The sequence below is a fragment of the Entelurus aequoreus genome, linkage group LG05 (genome assembly GCF_033978785.1).
Source record: "Entelurus aequoreus isolate RoL-2023_Sb linkage group LG05, RoL_Eaeq_v1.1, whole genome shotgun sequence".
Taxonomy (NCBI): domain Eukaryota; kingdom Metazoa; phylum Chordata; class Actinopteri; order Syngnathiformes; family Syngnathidae; genus Entelurus; species Entelurus aequoreus.
Window position 1 is genome coordinate 40949298 of NC_084735.1, and position 18976 is coordinate 40968273.

At 41.3% G+C, this 18976-nt stretch overlaps 1 protein-coding gene across 1 annotated transcript in view; it reads right to left on the reverse strand.

Annotated features, from left to right (window-relative positions):
- The window catches only part of fgf11b (fibroblast growth factor 11b), a 108659-nt gene that overhangs the window by 25920 nt on the left and 63763 nt on the right, over positions 1 to 18976 (reverse strand).

An 18976-nucleotide genomic window follows, 5' to 3' on the forward strand; every position in this document is an offset into this window, starting at 1 on the left:
GTTTAAAGATGGATGAGATAGTTAATACTGTTTCACAATGTGCATGTATGGTTCAGCTTCCAGCAATGCTTTATAATATTGTGGTGATAATGTGGTAAGACTCGTGGACCCCTGGTGTCCCAATTGACAGCTGATAGGTAGCTGAAAGTGGCACCCTCCGTTTTCTCTTCGACCCTCTGTGACGCCTGCTGTCTTTAGAAAATACTCTGCTCTTAATCATCCACGCTTTGCAGGAAACAAGTAACGGTTGGTTGTGTGTCATTATCACCAGAGGGATTCCATATCCGAGCAGATTACAAGAACTATATTAAGATATGACAGACATTTAAATATGTACAGACATTTTTTAAATATGGTATACGGTGACATAATGACCTCAGTTTGTTGCTTGGAAAAGTCATATTTCTGTATTTCATCTTCTTTAACCCTGGAGATTTTTTTCTCGTCCTTGTTTAAACTGAATTTTCTGTTTGTCCTTGGGCAACATTGATATTATCAAAACCTTTGTGTTGTACTGCATCTTCCTATTAAAAATAAGAGATACATTAAAGCCATTGGCACACTCGCACTATCTTTGGAGATATTTTTTTTCAGTTATAGTATCTCATAAAAAAGAGTAAGGCATCCCCTCACATTTTAGCAATCAATTGAGTTGCACTATTTGTCTCTTCAAGGGACACCAATACTGTAGAAATGAAACATATAAACAGTAGGCCTACAGCATACTTAAAGTAGTACTAGGATTAAGACTGTGCTAGAAAACATTGGTGCTCACACTAAATATTGATACCTTGGACCCAATGTGCCTGATTTACTAAGATCCAACTACCACGCACTAAACAGCGTGTGCTACATAAAATAGTGTGTACTATTAGTGGGCGTGTTGCATTGCGATTTACTAAAACTGCGTTTGCAATTGTAAAAGTGGTGTAAACCGCCTTATTTAAATGAGGATTTTGTGTGTACTATATGTGGCATCACCACAGAGACACTCTTATTTACTGCACATTCATGTTATCATGCTCCTACATGTGGCGATTTGCTAAGTTTTTAAACATGCAGGAAACATGTACCACTTATTATGTGCCAAGGGTTCGCTCAATGGGGAGAGGCTGCACTTACTCCCGCTTAAGACACACAAAAATGCATAATAAAATATTTTCATATAAGAAATATTTTTAAGTGAAATAAACAAATGTCATTAAAAATATTAAATGACAGCAAAACGCATAAATTCAGTTTGTTTTAACAAGTCATTAAATCCTTTAGCAGCTATGAAATAGAAAAATTATGTTGCTGAATAGACTGTGTAACATTTTTTTTTATTACTGACCATCCAAAATGTTGACACAGACATAGGGCAGAGGATTATGTGTCCATCGTCTGTCTGTGCAGCGCAAGCACCAACCCTGCAGCCGTGTGTGTAACTGTCAGTTTGCCCATCCTTCTGACACGAGCAAAATAAAACAAAAATAGTGTTCACAAAATGATGAGTGTTGATAAATCACATTGCGCGTGCAAAATAATCTTATTTATACTATATTTCCCAGTGGTACTTTTCGGACGTGCTGAAATGAAACAACTGAAAAAAATGTGATGCACATTATTACATTACATTATTGCTGGACACATTATTACATATGGCACGGTTCACCGTGCGTGACTGCTCGCCGTCTGTTCGCTGTTGCGAAAAAGGCTAAGTATCGCTCTATCTGTGTGCTTTTAATTGTTCTACAACTTTCTTTACTACTTCTCAAACATATTTAGTGGTACTATTTAACTTGCAAATCACCCGATCTCTGTCTCACCACCCCTTCCTCAGCTAGTTAGCTGCGAAGGTAAGTAAGAAGCTACTCCAGCACACCGCAACCACTTCCCTGAGGACAGCAGGAACTTCACTCGGTAACAGAAAACACCGTGAGTAATGGCTTCCTGCGCGTCCTGCACCATACTCACAGAGAGGTTGGCTCTGCTAGAGGGCCGTGTCCGCCAGTTAGAGCAGAGTAATCTCGTAACTTTAGATGTTGCGGACACATCTGCTAGCGTTAGCTGTAGCGGGCTAACTAGCCCAGCTTGTAGCAGTCCTAAGCGGCCTACAAGCTACGGTGTACCGGTTGAGATGCATAATAGATTTAGCTCTTTAGCTAGTCCTACACCCCAGTCTGCCGGGCACCACACCTTAGTCATAGGGGACTCCATCACCCGAAACATAAAGCTTAGCAAACCAGCCACAATAAAGTGTATCCCCGGGGCCAGAGCACCTGACATTGAAGCTAATCTTAGGGAGCTAACTCGCAACAGGCCTAGTAAACACGTACGACAGGCTAATCGCACCACTAATTATGCGAATATAGTTGTACACGTTGGCTCCAATGACACTAGAATGAGACAGTCAGAGATTACAAAGAGAAACATAGCCAGGACTTGTGATCTCGCCAGAAAGATGTCCAGGCATCGAGTAATTGTCTCTGGCTGCGAGAGGCAATGATGAGAGATATAGCAGATTAGTCTCGCTTAACAAGTGGCTGGCTAGCCTCTGTAGGCAACAGGGACTAACGTTTATTGATAACTGGCCCTCTTTCTGGGGCAAACCAGGCTTGCTGATGAGAGACGGCCTTCACCCCAACCAGGAAGGCGCCATCATCCTGTCTAGAAATATAGACTACTGTTTAAGTCTCACTTGACTGACTACACTAGAGCAAGCCCGGTCACAGGCAATTACAACGTCTGTTAGTCCGGGTGAGGAGTCAGTTAAGATAGAACTAGCCAGCGCCAGGCTGGATAATCCATGTACGCATAGCAATTCTCTTAGAATAGTACACAATTCACATAATGTTTTTTCTGTTGTGTCTGTGTCAGAGGTGGACATGCATTCTACTGAGGTGGCAAATTATGATATGTCCAGTCTATTGCAGCACCAAGCAAACAATTGGAAAATTCCCGTCATATCAATTCCTAGATATGGTCGAAACTATTTAAAGTGCACTACGCATAATAAACGCAACATTGTTAATATTGCTACTATGGATAATCTTAACAAAAACTCGTCAAAACCGCCCAATACCTATAATATGTGCTTTTTAAACATAAGATCATTGTCTCCCAAGGCGTTATTAGTTAATGAGGTCATTAGAGACAACAATCTTAACGTCATTGGTCTTAGCGAAACCTGGCTCAAACCAGACGAATTTTTTGCGCTAAATGAGGCATCTCCTCCTAACTATATGAATGCGCATGTTGCCCGTCCTCTTAAAAGGGGAGGGGGTGTCGCACTAATATACAATGAAAATTTCAACCTTACCCCTAACCTAAATAATAAATATAAATCATTTGAGGTGCTTACTGTGAGGTCTGTCACACCGCTACCTCTCGACCTGGCTGTTATCTACCACCCCCCTGGGCCCTATTCGGACTTTATCAGTGAATTCTCAGAGTTCGTTGCTGATCTAGTGACGCACGCCGACAATATAATCATAATGGGGGACTTTAATATCCATATGAATACCCCATCGGACCCTCAGTGCGTGGCGCTCCAGACCATAATTGATAGCTGTGGTCTTACACAAATAATACATGAACCCACGCATCGCAACGGTAATACAATAGATCTAGTGCTTGTCAGGGGTGTCACCACCTCCAAAGTTATGATACTTCCATATACTGAAGTAATGTCCGATCATTACCTTATAAAATTTGAAGTTTTGACTCACTGTCAACAAGCTAAAAATAATAATAATAACTGCTATAGTGGGCGCAACATTAATGCCGCCACAACGAGGACTCTTGCTGACCTACTGCCTCAGGTAATGGCACCATTCCCAAATTATGTCGGCTCTATTGATAACCTCACTAACAACTTTGACGAAGCCCTGCGCGAAATTATTGATAGTATAGCACCGCTAAAGCAAAAAAGGGCCCCTAAAAGGCGCACCCCATGGTTTACAGAAGAAATTAGAGCTCATAAATTATCATGTAGAAAGCTGGAACGCAAATGGCGCGCGACTAAACTTGAGGTTTTCCATCAAGCATGGAAGGATAGTTTGCATGCTTACCTTAGCTAAAGCTAAATACTACTCAAATCTCATCCGCCTCAACAAAAACGATCCTAAATTTCTGTTTAGTACAGTAGCATCGCTAACCCAACAAGGGACTCCTCCCAGTAGCTCCACCCACTCGGCAGATGACTTTATGAATTTCTTTGATAAGAAAATTGAACTCATTAGAAAGAAGATTAAAGACAACACATCCCAGCAACAACTGGGTTCTATTAACACAAATACGACTGTATATACGACGGATACCGCCCTCCAAAATAGCTTCTCTATTTTTGATGAAATAACATCAGAGGAATTATTACAGCGTGTAAGTGGGATAAAACAAACAACATGTTTACTTGACCCACTTCCTGGGAAACTTATCAAGGAACTGTTTGTATTATTAGGTCCATCAGTGTTAAATATTATAAACTTATCACTTTCCTCCGGCACTGTTCCCCTAGCATTCAAAAAAGCGGTTATTCATCCTCTGCTCAAAAGACCTAACCTCGATCCTGACCTCATGGTAAACTACCGACCGGTCTCCCACCTTCCGTTTTTTTCGAAAATTCTCGAAAAAATTGTTGCACAGCAGCTAAATGAACACTTAGTGACTAACAATCTCTGTGAACCTTTTCAATCCGGTTTCAGGGCAAATCACTCTACGGAGACAGCCCTCGCAAAAATGACTAATGATATATTGCTAACGATGGATTCTGATGCGTCATCTATGTTTCTGCTACTTGATCTTAGCGCCGCTTTCGATACCGTCGATCATAATATTTTATTAGAGCGTATCAAATCACGTGTTGGTATGTCAGACTTAGCCTTGTCATGATTTAACTCTTATCTTACTGACAGGATGCAGTGCGTCTCCCATAACAATGTGACCTCGGACTATGTCAAGGTAAAGTGCGGAGTTCCCCAGGGTTCGGTTCTTGGCCCTGCACTCTTTAGTGTTTACATGCTGCCACTGGGTGACATCATACGCAAATACGGTGTTAGCTTTCACTGTTATGCTGATGACACCCAACTCTACATGCCCCTAAAGCTGACCAACACGCCGGATTGTAGTCAGCTGGAGGCGTGTCTTAATGAAATTAAACAATGGATGTCCGCTAACTTTTTGCAACTCAACGCTAAGAAAACGGAAATGCTGATTATCGGTCCTGCTAGACACCGACATCTATTTAATAATACCACCTTAACGTTTGACAACCAAACAATTACACAAGGCGACTCGGTAAAGGATCTGGGTATTATCTTCAACCTAACTCTCTCGTTTGAGTCACACATTAAGAGTGTTACTAAAACGGCCTTCTTTCATCTCCGTAATATCGCTAAAATTCGTTCCATCTTGTCCACTAGCGACGCTGAGATCATTATTCATGCGTTCGTTATGTCTCGTCTCGATTACTGTAACGTATTATTTTCGGGTCTCCCTATGTCTAGCATTAAAAGATTACAGTTGGTACAAAATGCGGCTGCTAGACTTTTGACAAAAACAAGAAAGTTTGATCATATTACGCCTATACTGGCTCACCTGCACTGGCTTCCTGTGCACTTAAGATGCGACTTTAAGGTTTTACTACTTACGTATAAAATACTACATGGTTTAGCTCCAGCCTATCTCGCTGATTGTATTGTACCATATGTCCCGACAAGAAATCTGCGTTCAAAGAACTCCGGCTTATTAGTGATTCCCAGAGCCAAAAAAAAGTCTGCGGGCTATAGAGCGTTTTCTATTCGGGCTCCAGTACTATGGAATGCCCTCCCGGTAACAGTTAGAGATGCTACCTCAGTAGAAGCATTTAAGTCCCATCTTAAAACTCATTTGTATACTCTAGCCTTTAAATAGACCCCCTTTTTTTTTAGACCAGTTGATCTGCCGTTTCTTTTCTTCTCTCCTCTTCTCCCCTCTCTCTTGGAAGGGGAAGTTGCACAGGTCCGGTGGCCATGGATGAAGTGCTGGCTGTCCAGAGTCGGGACCCCGGGTGGACTGCTAGCCTGTGCATCGGTTGGGGACATCTCTGCGCTGCTGACCCGCCTCCGCTCGGGACGGTTTCCTGCTGGCCCCACTATGGACTGGACTCTCGCTGATGTGTTGGATCCACTGTGGACTGGACTTTCACAATATTATGTCAGACCCACTCGACATCCATTGCTTTCGGTCTCCCCTAGAGAGGGGGGGGGGGGGGGGGGGGGGTTACCCACATATGCGGTCCTCTCCAAGGTTTCTCATAGTCATTCACCGACGTCCCACTGGGGTGAGTTTTTCCTTGCCCGTATGTGGGCTCTGTACCGAGGATGTCGTTGTGGCTTGTGCAGCCCTTTGAGACACTTGTGATTTAGGGCTATATAAATAAACATTGATTGATTGATTGATTGATCGTATGCATGTTGAAAATAAACTGAAACTGAAACAGTATTGTGGGCGTTTTGATGATCAGCATATATTTGGCATATTAATTAAGACAGAGACGCAAAATGGATTGCACGCCTTATTTTGTTCACTTAAGAGATGCAATCCACTTTGCACACGTTTAGTTGATTAGCTTTGCGTGTGCTATCAGGTTTGCACGTGTTTTAGCACACGCAAACCTTTAGTATATCAGGTTCAATGTGTATTCACTTGTTTCCAGCTTGCACCAATAATGACTTTGTGTTTAGTTTTTTAAGGAGGACAGAGGACAATGAAACTGCACTGATTTCTAAGCTGTATAGTCACTTTTCCAGTTACAACCAAGTTCCATTACAATAGTATTGTGACTTATGAAAATATAGTAAAATGTGTTTGGTGTACTCACTTTTGTGAGATAAAGGAGTCAGGTAAATTAGTAAAAAAAAAAGCAGTCCATCAATCCAACAGTAGTTTCTTGTCATTCAGTTATTGAAAATCATAACTATGGCACTTGAGGGACAGTTTATCTACCAAGCAATGAGTTAAGTTTCCAGCTACATTCTCATGTGTTGGTTTTCCAGAACACTGACAAACACTGTATTGTGGACTTGGAACAACCACACTGTATATTTTGCTTAAGGATCAGCACTGTCCTCTTGTCATTAGAGATGGGTACCCAAAATTTGATGCTATGATACTGGTTTTTCGTCTGGTTTCTACCAGACGAAAGACGTGCTAAATCAATGCAAACTGAGCCACTTGCAACTGCTATTGTGCAAGTGACGTTTTGTAAGTAAAGTCGTGTCACACTTAGTCTCACAGAGACGCTCTTTTCAAACTTCATTAACAACCTTAAAGTACCTGTTTTTGTGTATTTGGGATCCCCATAAATCCCCAAAATTTGATATCAAATCATGAAGGCATGGCGAAAACACTATTTATGAACAGTCCTGCCTTCTTCCAAACTTGCTGCAAACGAGCCATTTAGAATTTGAGATTTTAGAGACGTATTTTGCCTTAGTTACGTTAGCGGATATATCCATATATGGTATATGTTTACCCGAAGAGCTTTGCGCGAGTCCGCCTTTTTTATTTCGTTATAGTCCAAAGTTGCAACCAATAAATACCTTATTTTTCTCTATACTCTTGTTGTGGGGCAGACTGGCTTGTACATGCACATGCATGCTAAAATCCTCTGCCTTTGCCATTTCTAATAAAAAATAGCATATAGTCCTAACTTAAATCTGTCAGTAGACTCGATATAGAAGCGTTAAAACTTACAACATGGCTAGCGGGGTAGAAACACAGTCGAAGTGGGCTTGACCTGTAGGATGACTAAATAAGAAAAAATAAATAAATAAATAATAATAAGAAAAAATGCCCACAAAAAGGCGCATCCTGAAGAGACAGTCAAAAAGCGGCCTGTTAAACATAATGTACGCACATTTTTGACCAAAGAACCACCATTACATGTTATGTAAACCACATGGAAGTGTTTTAAATGTTGAAATGAAATCATTAAAATACCCTTTTAACATTGCAACAACAGTCCTGAGGTTCAACACTGCACACTCATTTAGTCGTAGCACTCTTCACAACTGGACAACAATTCCTGCACCAAACACGGTCACGGTGAGCGAGGTGCATTCACTAAACCTCTGTATTCTCAATACCAACCTGACAACAAAAGCAGGTCGTTTTTTGCGCGTCCTTTGTGTTCTGTATTGCTGCAATAATTATGACAATTAGTCGCAGATTTTATTTCATATTGTTTTATTTTGTAATGTATTTATATAAATTAAGTATTCATACTGCTTTTGTAGTCCACTTGCATGTCCCCAAATTCCTTAAAATTGTGAGGCATTAATTTGTATGTTTTCCATTTTTTAAGTGCCATTCAGACACCGTTTAAGCAAATGTACAGTTTCAAAAGTAGCGATTTGACACCGGTATTGGTTAAATTGTGAAAAATACCCCTCTGAGTTGTCATATATGGTGAGATTTAGGTCAACGGAACAGTTGTATAATTCACGACCCAACGACTGGAAGAAGTAGTATTTAATATACAACGATAAACATTTTTATCACCTTTTGAGGCAACGTTCAGAAATGTTTCCTCATTACTCTCATTCTCCTGGGGTTCTTTTAAATGTAAAACCAAATATGTACCTAAGATTTAAACAGAAATCTGCAAAGAACTGTGCCGTTCTACCTTCAATCCCTTCTTGCACCATTAAATCAGTGTGTTAGACACACTTGAGAGAATAATATGTGGTCATAAAATCAAATATGCAAGACATTACACTAAAAGACAGGTGTTCAGTTGTACAGCACCTACATAATACCATGTGCATGCATGAATGAATGTGCGTGAGTGCGTGCATACATTTATTTGTGTGGGCTGCATTACAGCTTTTTACTGCAGCAGAGGAAATCCCCACTCTGTTCACAGACGTAAAGCATACCAAGCAGGGGCTCAGAGGATGATAAGAGTTGGTGCATTTACCCTATTATAGATCATTTTACACATAATTGTTCTCATATCCTTCAGTAAAACCAACACACTCAAAACCTCCCAAAAAGAAGTGGGCATCACAGATGTATTATGATGATGTCTTGTGTGCAGTGATGGACAGTAATAAGCTACATGTAGCTTAACTACATTTTCCAGTAGCTTGGCGGTAGCTTAGCTACTTTTTTAACGGGTAGCTTTTCCTGTAGCTTAGCTACTTTTAGACCCATGAATCGAGGTGGATTACATCAAAGCTTCAAGGTACAAAGACAGAAATTGGACTGCGAATGCAGGCCCAAAAAATACATAGAAAATACAATGACCTGGATGAATGAGAACATCCATACATATGTTTGGAGAAAATCCATGATGATTGGTTGGTGTTGGTATGATAAGTCACAATTGGCTTAGGGCAAAACATTACGGACTTGCTAAACAGAGGCAAGATAAGGCGGGTCTCAAACTAATAAGCAAAATCATAACGGACACGCACTCATGTCACAGGACAACGAGGGAGTCAGAGACAGAAGTACGCTTCAAGCTGACGACTGGAAAACAAAAAAAACATAACTGAAAATAGCAGAGGAATTCTCTTCCACAGATTACATTTTTCCTTTAGTAATGAGGATGACTTCCAGGAAACCCACATTAATATGTGCCTTTGGCCATATTTAAACTAATGTATGCATTTAGAGAAAACAATGCCCAAAACCTTAGTGTTTAGCTGTTTACTCTAAAAACCAAAATCATAACTGCTCTCTTCATCTACAATGTCCAACACACATTTTGAACACACATTAAGGTGAATTGAGTTCATGAAAAGTTTTACTGCACATAACCATTACCAGCTGTTCCCAAACAACACACAAGTCTTTTTTTTTTTTTTGCAGAGAAAATGAATAACATTATAGGGGTGGGCCAAAGAAAAGGCAAACTAAAAAATACATACAGTGGGGTGCGGGGGACCCCTAGAGGTAGTTGAGGGTGTCCCTAGCTAAATGACAGATAGTTACTAGTAACGGACCCTTATTGGGTCCATTTGTACACTCTCAGTTACATTAACATTGATATTATACTTGTGGGCCCATAGTTATAAAAGCCGTTAAATGTAGCTTTGATGTAGCAAGCTACTTTTGCTTTGGAGCTTGTAGTGTTACAATTCTTGCTACAAACACAAAATAAGGTATCCGGTTTACTTTCAAAATAAAATACTCTGTCTTCAAGGCAGAGCGTATTTTACACTTTGAAAGGTCCTAATGGACGGCAACGAACATGAAGTCAACTTCTCAAAGGTTTTTAGACTTAATTTAATCTTGTTGACACAAATGGATAAGGATTTTCTGATTTTGGAGGTCCAAAATTAAATAATATTTTACAGGCATATCCCGGGCAACTTAATGGGGATATCGGAGCCAGTCTCAAATATAAGCTGATACAGGGACTGGGAAAGCAGGGGAGTGGTTGTTGTGACAGCTCGCCAGGGATGATGTTTCTGTTGTATTGTTGCTGGCTGCAAAAAATGAAGTTGTTTATCAAGATGGGACCGAGTTTATTTGGTTCTGCTTCTCTGGAAGGACAGAATAAACTTTGTTGTGGTTCGCATTATTACCACTTCTTTTATCATGTGAGTACGGGCGGATTCAGGAGATCTCGTAAAAGTCTGCGCTATTTCGCTGCACGACGTTAGAGGATCTAATGGACTGTCCTTAAACGCCTCGACCCAATTTAAGGCCCTCATTGTAGCTGACTGTAACCCAACAACCAGAAGACGACACAAAAAGAAGCTCATAACTCAAAATACTTATATCTCAAATAAATTATCCCTATTAGAAATAAATGAAATTACATTAATTCATTCTCGGCCCCCTAAAAACTAGTATGTATAGCATTATATAGCATTTAACTTGAAGAGTATATTTTTTTCAGATTTTAGTCTTTTTCGACAGGCTTTTTTCACTTGGCTTTATTGCATTTATAGACTCCTGTGTCAGTATGGTCAAAATGATAGTATTGCTATTCCCGTACTGCTTCGCCGAGTCCGCTACATACCCACCTTGGTCTCTGTGTTTTTTTGATGATTTATTTTTTAAATTCAATACATGTATAGCTGGACTTACGAACAGAAATTGGTCTGTCTCTCGGCCAATTGTTATGCTTTAAGTGGCGAGCCAACATTGGAGTTATAAGCCTCCACATCGTTAGTTGCCGTAGCGATAAGAGCTGCCCATAACATCCGGTCTTACTTGCTAACGATGGCTTATAGTTGAAGATTGACATAACTCTGTTTTACAGCCATGGCAAAGAAGAAAGTGAGTGTGTAGGAGAGTGTTGAGATGAAAAAGTGGATGATATTCATTCAAGTAAATAAATAAGTCAACATAAACGTGAGCGAACTTGGTGAAGAAATTTGAGCATATCTCTGTCAGTCTGCTAGAAGCAGGAGGATTTAAAGGCTTACTGAAATGAAATGTTCTTATTTAAATGGGGATAGCAGGTCCATTCTATGTGTCATACTACTGTAGGACGCAGGGACTAACGTTTATTGATAACTGGCCCTCTTTCTGGGGCAAACCAGGCTTGCTGATGAGAGACGGCCTTCACCCTAACCAGGAAGGCGCCATCATCCTGTCTAGAAACATAGACTACTATTTAAGTCTCACTTGACTGACTACACTAGAGCAAGCCCGGTCACAGGCAATTACAATGTCTGTTAGTCCGGGTGAGGAGTCAGTTAAGCTAGAACTAGCCAGCGCCAGGCTGGATAATCCATGTACGCATAGCAATTCTCTTAGAATAATACACAATTCACATAATGTTTTTTCTGTTGTGTCTGTGTCAGAGGTGGACATGCATTCTACTGAGGTGGCAAATTATGATATGTCCAGTCTATTGCAGCACCAAGCAAACAATCGGAAAATTCCCGTCATATCAATTCCTAGATATGGTCGAAACTATTTAAAGTGCACTACGCATAATAAACGCAACATTGTTAATATTGCCACTACGGATAATCTTAACAAAAACTCGTCAAAACAGCCCAATACCTATAATATGGGCTTTTTAAACATAAGATCATTGTCTCCCAAGGCGTTATTGGTTAATGAGGTCATTAGAGACAACAATCTTAACGTCATTGGTCTTAGCGAAACCTGGCTCAAACCGGACGAATTTTTTGCGCTCAATGAGGCATCTCCTCCTAACTATACGAATGCGCATGTTGCCCGCCCTCTTAAAAGGGGAGGGGGTGTCGCACTAATATACAATGAAAATTTCAACCTTACCCCTAACCTAAATAATAAATATAAATCGTTTGAGGTGCTTACTATGAGGTCCGTCACACCGCTACCTCTCGACCTGGCTGTTATCTACCGCCCCCCTGGGCCCTATTCGGACTTTATCAGTGAATTCTCAGAGTTCGTTGCTGATCTAGTGACGCACGCCGACAATATAATCATAATGGGGGACTTTAATATCCATATGAATACCCCATCGGACCCTCAGTGCGTGGCGCTCCAAACCATAATTGATAGCTGTGGTCTTACACAAATAATACATGAACCCACGCATCGCAACGGTAATACAATAGATCTAGTGCTTGTCAGGGGTGTCACCACCTCCAAAGTTATGATACTTCCATATACTAAAGTAATGTCCGATCATTACCTTATAAAATTTGAAGTTTTGACTCTTTGTCAACAAGCTAATAATAATAATAACTGCTATAGCGGCCGCAACATTAATGCTGCCACAACGATGACTCTTGCTGACCTACTGCCTTCGGTAATAGCACCATTCCCAAATTATGTCGGCTCTATTGATAAACTCACTAACAACTTTGACGATGCCTTGCGCGAAATTATTGATAGTATAGCACCGCTAAAGCAAAAAAGGGCCCCTAAAAGGCGCACCCCATGGTTTACAGAAGAAATTAGAGCTCATAAATTATCATGTAGAAAACTGGAACGCAAATGGCGCGCGACTAAACTTGAGGTTTTCCATCAAGCATGGAGTGATAGTTTAATAACTTATAAACGCATGCTTACCTTAGCTAAAGCTAAATACTACTCAAATCTCATCCGCCTCAACAAAAACGATCCTAAATTTCTGTTTAGTACAGTAGCATCGCTAACCCAACAAGGGACTCCTCCCAGTAGCTCCACCCACTCGGCAGATGATTTTATGAATTTCTTTAATAAGAAAATTGAACTCATTAGAAAGGAGATTAAAGACAACGCATCCCAGCTACAACTGGGTTCTATTAACACAAATACGACTGTATATACGACGGACACTGCCCTCCAAAATAGTCTCTCTATTTTTGATGAAATAACATTAGAGGAATTATTACAGCGTGTAAGTGGGATAAAACAAACAACATGTTTACTTGACCCACTTCCTGGGAAACTTATCAAGGAACTGTTTGTATTATTAGGTCCATCAGTGTTAAATATTATAAACTTATCACTTTCCTCCGGCACTGTTCCCCTAGCATTCAAAAAAGCGGTTATTCATCCTCTGCTCAAAAGACCTAACCTCGATCCTGACCTCATGGTAAACTACCGACCGGTCTCCCACCTTCCGTTTATTTCCAAAATTCTCGAAAAAACTGTTGCACAGCAGCTAAATGAACACTTAGTGACTAACAATCTCTGTGAACCTTTTCAATCCGGTTTCAGGGCAAATCACTCTACGGAGACAGCCCTCGCAAAAATGACTAATGATCTATTGCTAACGATGGATTCTGATGCGTCATCTATGTTGCTGCTTCTTGATCTTAGCGCCGCTTTCGATACCGTCGATCATAATATTTTATTAGAGCGTATCAAAACACGTATTGGTATGTCAGACTTAGCCTTGTCTTGGTTTAACTCTTATCTTACTGACAGGATGCAGTGCGTCTCCCATAACAATGTGACCTCGGACTATGTCAAGGTAACGTGCGGAGTTCCCCAGGGTTCGGTTCTTGGCCCTGCACTCTTTAGTATTTACATGCTGCCGCTGGGTGACATCATACGCAAGTACGGTGTTAGCTTTCACTGTTATGCTGATGACACTCAACTCTACATGCCCCTAAAGCTGACCAACACGCCGGACTGTAGTCAGCTGGAGGCGTGTCTTAATGAAATTAAACAATGGATGTCCGCTAACTTTTTGCAACTCAACGCTAAGAAAACGGAAATGCTGATTATCGGTCCTGCTAGACACCAACATCTATTTAATAATACCACCTTAACATTTGACAACCAAACAATTAAACAAGGAGACTCGGTAAAGAATCTGGGTATTATCTTCGACCCAACTCTCTCGTTTGAGTCACACATTAAGAGTGTTACTAAAACGGCCTTCTTTCATCTCCGTAATATCGCTAAAATTCGTTCCATCTTGTCCACTAGCGACGCTGAGATCATTATTCATGCGTTCGTTACGTCTCGTCTCGATTACTGTAACGTATTATTTTCGGGCCTCCCTATGTCTAGCATTAAAAGATTACAGTTGGTACAAAATGCGGCTGCAAGGCTTTTGACAAAAACAAGAAAGTTTGATCATATTACGCCTATACTGGCTCACTTGCACTGGCTTCCTGTGCACTTAAGATGCGACTTTAAGGTTTTACTACTTACGTATAAAATATTACACGGTTTAGCTCCAGCCTATCTCGCCGATTGTATTGTACCATATGTCCCGACAAGAAATCTGCGTTCAAAGAACTCCGGCTTATTAGTGATTCCCAGAGCCAAAAAAAAGTCTGCGGGCTATAGAGCATTTTCTATTCGGGCTCCAGTACTCTGGAATGCCCTCCCGGTAACAGTTAGAGATGCTACCTCAGTAGAAGCATTTAAGTCCCATCTTAAAACTCATTTGTATAATCTAGCCTTTAAATAGACCCCCCCTTTTTTAGACCAGTTGATCTGCCGTTTCTTTTCTTCTCTCCTCTTCTCCCCTGTCCCTTGCGAGGGGGAGTCGCATAGGTCCGGTGGCCATGGATGAAGTGCTGGCTGTCCAGAGCCGGGACCCCGGGTGGACCACTAGCCTGTGCATCGGTTGGGGACATCTCTGCGCTGCTGACCCGTCTCCGCTCGGGATGGTTTCCTGTTGGCCCCGCTGTGGACTGGACTCCCGCTGATGTGTTGGATCCACTGTGGACTGGACTTTCACAATGTTATGTCAGACCCACTCGACATCCGTTGCTTTCGGTCTCCCCTAGAGGGGGGGGGTTACCCACATATGCGGTCCTCTCCAAGGTTTCTCATAGTCATTCACCGACGTCCCACTGGGGTGAGTTTTTCCTTGCCCGTATGTGGGCTCTGTACCGAGGATGTCGTTGTGGCTTGTACAGCCCTTTGAGACACTTGTGATTTAGGGCTATATAAATAAACATTGATTGATAAACATTGATACTTGATCATTTCGCGATATTGCCATATTTTTGCTGAAAGGATTTAGTAGAGAACATCGACGATAAAGTTCGCAACTTTTGTTCGCTGATAAAAAAGCCTTGCCTGTACCGGAAGTAGCGTGACGTCACAGGTTGTGGAGCGCCTCACATCTGCACATTGTTTACAATCATTCCCACCAGCAGCGAGAGCGATTCGGACCGAGAAAGCGACGATTACCCCATTAATTTGAGCGAGGATAAAATATTTGTGGATGAGGAAAGTGAGAGTGAAGGATTAGAGGGCAGTGGAAGCTATTCAGATACGGAAGATGCTGTGAGAGGCGGGTGGGACCTGATATTCAGCTAGGAATGACTAAAACAGTAAATAAACACAAGACATATATATACTCTATTAGCCACAACACAACCAGGCTTATATTTAATATGCCACAAATTAATCCGCATAACAAACACCTCCCCCCTCCCGTCCATATAACCCACCAATACAACTCAAACACCCGCACAACACACTCAATCCCACAGCCCAAAGTACCGTTCACCTCCGTAAAGTTCATACAGCACATATATTTCCCCAAAGTTACGTACGTGACATGCACATAGCGGCACGCACGTACGGGCAAGCGATCAAATGTTTGGAAGCCAAAGCTGTACTCACGGTAGCGCATCTGCTATCCAACTCAAAGTCCTCCTGGTTGTGTTGCTGCAGCCAGCCGCTAATACACCGATCCCACCTACAGCTTTCGTCTTTGCTGTCTTCATTGTTCATTAAACAAATTGCAAAAGATTCACCAACACAGATGTCCAGAATACTGTTGAATTTTGCGATGAAAACAGACGACTTAATCGCTGGCCATAATGGTGTCCCAATATGTCCGCACAATCCGTGACGTCACGCGCAAACGTCATCATACCGAGTTGTTTTCAGCAGAATACTTTGCGGGAAATTTAAAATTGCACTTTACTAATCTAACCCGGCCGTACTGGCATGTGTTGCAATGTTAAGATTTCATCATTGAAATATAAACTATCAGACTGCGTGGTCGGTAGTAGTGGGTTTCGATAGGCCTTTAAAACACCTGCTGAGTACATTGAAAAATGAATCTAAATGGTGGACATTTACCCATTAAATAATAGAAACACTGCCGATGGTGTGTTTGACGGAGCTTTGTCATAGAACCAATTAAGTGTGAAGTACCACTGTAATCCACTTCTGCTTCCTAGCATTTTCCTTCAGACTCACGCTCTACATTTCCATGGTTGGAAAAACAAAGGTATTACGTGAGTAACACTGGATGTTGGCTTGATCTTACAGGGTTCACCGTGGCATGCACGTTCGGGGCGGCCTGACGTGGTGGGTAGAGCAGCTGTGCCAGAAATCTGAGGGTTGCAGGTTCGCTCCCTGCCTCTTGCCTTCCAAATCACTGCCGTTGTGTCCTTTGGCAGGACACTTCACCCTTGCCCCCAGTGCCACTCACACTGGTGTTGCAAATTTGTGATTTTAATAAAAACAGGTATTTCAGTTTGTAGTTTGAAGAGACATTTAATATGTTTCAAGTGTATGAAGTTGTATCAAGTTGTCAGTAAATGGGGAACACGTTCAATATCCCACAACAACATCGGCGACAAAACGGTGTTCAGGACTAAGTTTATTCTGCAGGCCAAAGTGGACCAAATCGCAATTTTTTTTAAATCCAATATTTTCCAGTTGACAAGTAAAAATGGGATCTTTATCAGACTCCAGTATAAAAGCGTACACGCCCCAATGTGGCTTCGACGTCACTTTTATGCACAGTTCCATAAAGTGAAAACAAATTAACTTGACCGGATTCCATCAATGAACAAGGAAGTAGAAATTAAATTAAAATAAATTAAAGTAATATAGTTTATGAATGGGTGTATATATAGTGTAATGTATTTGGGAGGATTCTCATATTTTTCAACTCACTTACATAACATATATATTTTCATCTACTACATATAGCTTAAAGGCCTACTGAAATGAATTTTTTGTATTTAAACGGGGATAGCAGATCAATTCTATGTGTCATACTTGATCATTTCGCGATATTGCCATATTTTTGCTGAAAGGATTAAGTAGAGAACAACGACGATAAAGATCGCAACTTTTGGTATCTGATGAAAAAAAGCCTTGCCCCTACCGGAAGTAGCGTGACGTAGTCAGTTGAAAGGCTCCTCACATTTTCCTATTGTTTTCAATGCAGCTAGAGCGATTCGGACCGAGAAAGCGACGATTACCCCATTAATTTGAGCGAGGATGAAAGATTTGTGGATGAGGAACGTTAGAGTGAAGGACTAGAATGCAGTGCAAGACATATCTTTTTTCGCTCTGACCGTAACTTAGGTGCAAGCTGGCTCATTGGATTCCACACTCTCCTTTTTCTATTGTGGATCACGGATTTGTATTTTAAACCACCTCGGATACTATATCCTCTTGAAAATGAGAGTCGAGAACACGAAATGGACATTCACAGTGACTTTTATCTCCACGACAATACATCGACGAAACACTTTAGCTACGGAGCTAACGTAGCTAACGTGATAGCATCGTGCTTAACTGCATATAGAAACAAAATAAATAAATCCCTGACTGGAAGGATAGACAGAAGATCAACAATACTATTAAACCGTGGACATGTAAATACACGGTTAATGCTTTCCAGCCTGGTGAAGGTTAACAATGCTGTTGCTAATGACGCCATTGACGCTAACTTAGCAACCGGACCTCACAGAGCTATGCTAAAAACATTAGCTATCCACCTACGCAAGCCAGCCCTCATCTGCTCATCAACACCCGTGCTCACCTGCGTTCCAGCGATCGACGGTGCGACGAAGGACTTCACCCGATCACAGATGCGGTCGGCAAGACGGATGAAGTTTAGGTGAGTTCGGCGGCTAACACGTCTGCTATCCATCTCTGTCCTCCTGGCTGTGTTGTTGTAGTCCGCCGCTAATACACCGATCCCACCTACAACTTTCTTCTTTGCAGTCTCCATTGTTCATTAAACAAATTGCAAAAGATTCACCAACACAGATGTCCAGAATACTGTGGAATTTTGAAATGAAAACAGAGCTTTTTTGTATTGTATTCAATGGGGTACCAATACTTCTATCAACCGTTTACGTCACGCGCATACGTCATCATATCTAGACGTTTTCAACCGGAAGTGTGGCGGGAAATTTAAAATTGCACTTTATAAGTTAACCCGGCCATATTGGCATGTGTTGCAATGTTAAGATTTCATCATTGATATATAAACTATCAGACTGCGTGGTCGGTAGTAGTGGGTTTCAGTAGGCCTTTAATAAGCTTATTATTTGCACATTATTGACTAGTGATGCACAGAAAACTTGACGGCCAAAAAAATACTTTACTCAATTTTAAAGCTTTTTGGAACACACTAACAAAAAAATATCCGATATGCACCACTTGAGGGCAAACAAATCAGATTCGGTGTGCAGTGTGAACGGGGCCTAGGATACGTACGTTTTACCAACCTAAAGCATGCCTACATTTATTGCATTCTAATTGTTTTACTCCGCTCCTTGGCCAAATACAGGCTAGTCTACTAACAGTTTTTCACCCTATTGGTCTCTACAGCACCTCTCTGGGT